The 3,953-nt window shown below is 47.5% G+C and overlaps 1 long non-coding RNA gene across 1 annotated transcript; it reads left to right on the forward strand.

Annotated features, from left to right (window-relative positions):
* The first annotated feature begins 35 nt into the window (after positions 1-35).
* Positions 36-2,844, forward strand: LOC144376213 (uncharacterized). The gene is made up of 3 exons (XR_013436442.1): positions 36-241; positions 1,172-1,247; positions 2,387-2,844. It is a non-coding gene; the product is annotated as an uncharacterized LOC144376213 (long non-coding RNA).
* The last annotated feature ends 1,109 nt before the right edge of the window (positions 2,845-3,953 follow it).

A 3,953-nucleotide genomic window follows, 5' to 3' on the forward strand; every position in this document is an offset into this window, starting at 1 on the left:
CGGCTCTCCGCAACTTCTTCCCTGTCACCGTTAGTACCAAAGAAGGTGCAGGCGCTTCCGGGCGAGTTTTCGCGAGAGTTGGGCGCCCCCGCGCAGCGACCCTGGCTGGCTGCAGTACAGTGCTTTGGGTTTTCGAGTGTGCTGGGTACAGATGACCTGTTGTCATGGGGCCTGGGGCGCATAGGCTCAGAGCAACCCGCAGCCTTGGCCTAGACCCAGACCCAGAGGGCTGGAGGCCCTGGTAGGTGGGTCGGGGAGGAAGGGGTGCGCGCAGGTGGGTGACTGTGACATGTGGGTGGTCAAGGGGACGGTCTGCTGGCGACTGAGTGTCTCATGTGGTCTACCTGTGTGTCGGGGGCTCCGCGCCCCCTCTCAGCCAGCCTCTACGCTGCAAAGAGATAGTTCTCTACTGAATAGGAGTGAGCACATCTAAACCGAGAAGCTTCCCAGAGTTCAATTCCCAGACACCCTTCCACCCCACAAAGCATGAAGGGAGATCTTGAGTTACTCTGTGTGGAGGGACAAGCGAAGTGTTGGGCAATGACTGAAGACTTCTAGAGACCAGTCTGAAGGAGTCTGGAATAGGAGTTATAGAAGCTGTCAGTTATGTTTCTTCAAATCTTTTTTTTTTTTTTTTTTTTTTTTGGTGCTGGAGATTGAACTCTGGGCACTCGACCACTGAGCCACATTCCTAGCCCTATTTTGTATTTTATTTAGGGACAGGGTCTCACTGAGTTGCTTAGTGCCTCGCCATTGCTAAGGCTGGCTTTGAAGACCAAAGTACTGGTTGCTCTCCTTGACTTTGCCTTGGAACTCACTGTGTGAGTAGTCTCAGGAAGAGCTTTGTGTGGGTGCTGTAGGCAGCTCCCCTGAGCTCAGCCCAAGATGTTTCCACTATTTGTACAAGGGATTTCATTGCTTGTATGGATCAGAACCTGGGTCTACCCATGGTTGGCAATGTGAACAGATGTGTTGCCCGGTGCAATTTCTGCATCTATAGAATCAGGAAGTAATGGCAATAGTATTTAGCTCCCAGAAACATCTACCCTTGAGAGTGCTGCACAAACATGAACTTTGTAATTTTTATTAATTTTTAAACATAATCTTTTTATTACCAGCTCTGACAGGAAAATTCCTAACCCTGTCTGCCTGTTTTCTTAATTTTAAACAGGAACAAAAATATGGGGACAAGAAGCTGGGGTAGTGGCTCAGCGGTTCTCAGCACCACATGAAACAATAAAATAAAGGTATTGTGTCCAACTACAACTAAAACATAAATTTAAAAAAATGTGAGTATACGCAGTCTGTGAGGGGGCTTAAAGTAGTGGGAGTTGGTGATTTTTATTGGCTGCTCTAATTTTATGTGTTTGAATTTCATGAACCCAAATGATAGGAATATTCTTTCCCACAAGCCCATCTATTACCAGTCATATTCCTTCTGGGTCTCCTCCAACCCTGGGCAGATGTTACAACTTGGAGTCAACAGGATTCGGCTAAGGTCTTAGCATATTCCTGAGTGAGTGTCCAGATACTTCATTTTCCTCATCTGAAAGGTTCAGTGAGGACCATACCACCTCAGGGTGTGTGTGAGGAGGAAGGTGCTCAGCACAGAGCCTGCCTGGAGCCACAAGCTCCCATGAGCTCCAGGCACATCATCTCCATGGAGAATGAGGGCAACAGGCTGAGAAATGAGACCAAAGTGTCCTCTGGACCAGCAGGTGCAGCCAGTGACCTCAGCAGCTCTTCTGTGTGCAACCCTAAGATGACCAGGTTTTATGGACAGAAGTGGGCCCTGGAACCTCATTTTGTGATAGGTACCCTTATAGTGGAGCCAGGGAGGACTTTCTCTGTCCTGAAAGACAGGTAGTCCTTCAGAGCCAAGCTCCCACCTTGAGAAAATATACTAACTGCCATAACTCAGTCTTTGTACATATCCTAGGCTGTGAGGCCAAGAATGGCCATGTGCACCTGTTTACAGAGCTGCTTCTCCCTATATTAGGACCACCCAGTGTCACTGGGCCCTTGGGGCCACCGAGGAGTGAGTGATCAGGATGGAACCAGGTGTGGTAGGGCCTGGAGGGAAGAATGACTGGGGCAGAGTCAGAGAACAGGCTTGGCCTCTGGCCTCCCAGATGGAGAGTGCCTGAGTGCCTCCCAGGATAATCCCACCCCTCAGAGCCTTCCCAGCTGTCTCTGCCCACACCTCTTGTCACTTTTGGATCTGAATGTCCCCCAAAGTCTCGAAGCTTGGTCCCTAGGTGGTGGCACTATTGAGACAAGATGGAGACTTTAGGAGGTGGGGCCAGTTCAGAAGAAGTGGCTCACTGGGGGCATGTCCTTGAGGGTACTGGGACCTTAGCTCCTTCTTTCCCTCTCTGCTTCTTAGCCACCATGAAGAAGCTCTGCTCTGCCATGTGCTCGCCACTATGATGTGCTGCCTCATCACAGATCCAAAGTGTCGGGGCCAAGCCATCTTGGATAAAGTGCCACCACCGAGGGACCAAGCTTCGAGACTTTGGGGGACATTGCAGATCCAAAAGTAACAAGAGGTGTGAGCAGCAGAGACAGCTGTGGACCAAAGTAAATACTTCCTGCTCTAAGTTGTTTGTCTCAGGCAATCTATCACAGTGGTGGAAAGCTGACTAGCACACAGAGTTGGTGTGGGACAGTGGGGTCAGAGCCTCTGGAGCTGGTTTCCAGGAGGAACTTAAAAATTAAGAGAAGCATTCTAGGAAAAGCTTAGAATGCCATAATCTGAGAATAATAGGCAATTCTGGTTGGAGCACATTAGCTAGAATGCTGATAGGAATGTAGACATTAAAGACTGTGTTGATGTAACCATAATTCTGAGAAGTTTTTTTTTAAAAAAACAAACAAAAGTATTCCCTTCAATTCCCTTGGAAAGATGTTTTTCTTCAAGTTACTTTTTCCTCCTCTGTCAACCTCGTCCCTACACTACTCTTTCTCATGGTATTGTAAATTCTAAAGAAAGCCCTCTGCTAAGTCTTTCCTCACCTCAGCTCAAAAGGTAATTGTCAATCCAAAAAAAAAATGCAGACACTGACCCCAGGAGGTCAAGGTTCCCTTTAATGTGATAAGGAGGCAACAGAGGTGAGCATGCTCTTAGAAAAGGGATTTTCTGCCTTTTGAGCCACTGTGCCCTTATTCTCCCCTCTAAAAACTGCTCTCATAAACCCCCAGAGATGGAGATTTGAGACAAAGCCAGCTTCGAGGCTGTTTCCTTTCAGCAGTCTGTCTCCTGAGCTTTTGTGGAGCGTGACAAGGAGTGGAACCTTCCTTCCCAGTTACACTGATGAGGTTTCAGGTGAACAAGGACTGTTGGGAATTGGACCAGAGGCCACACGGATGACACTCTGGCAAAGAACTTGTCTACATTTTGTCCATGCCCTGAAACTGTGTGAGGCTGCATTTAAAGGTGATGGACTAGTGTTATTTTTTAATTTTTATTTTTATTTTTTTTTTGGTGGGGGAAATTTCAAGGCAGCACAGCATTTAAGCTACAGCACGGGCATTGTTGGCTGATTTTAGCCAGGGTTGTCATGAGAATTGTGTGCAAAAAACATAGCAGAAAGATTTGAAAAACTTGCAGTTTGGCCAGAAAAGAACCATGTGTAATTTGGGCCACCGAAGTTGTGATTGCTGAAGACTTAAGTTAAAACAAAGCCAAACCAGTCATGGTGGTGTAGACATGTGATCCTATTGACTTGGATGGCTGAGGCAGGAGGATTGCAAGTTGGAGGAGAGTCTGGGCAACTTAGCAAGACCCTGTTTCAAGATAGAATAAGCTGGGCTGGGGATGTGGCTCAAGCGGTGCCTGGCATGCGTGCGGCCCGGGTTCGATCCTCAGCACCACATACCAACAAAGATGTTGTGTCCGCCGAGAACTAAAAAATAAATATTAAAAAAATAAAATTCTTCTCTTCTCTCTCTCT

This window comes from Ictidomys tridecemlineatus, chromosome 3 (genome assembly GCF_052094955.1).
Source record: "Ictidomys tridecemlineatus isolate mIctTri1 chromosome 3, mIctTri1.hap1, whole genome shotgun sequence".
Taxonomy (NCBI): domain Eukaryota; kingdom Metazoa; phylum Chordata; class Mammalia; order Rodentia; family Sciuridae; genus Ictidomys; species Ictidomys tridecemlineatus.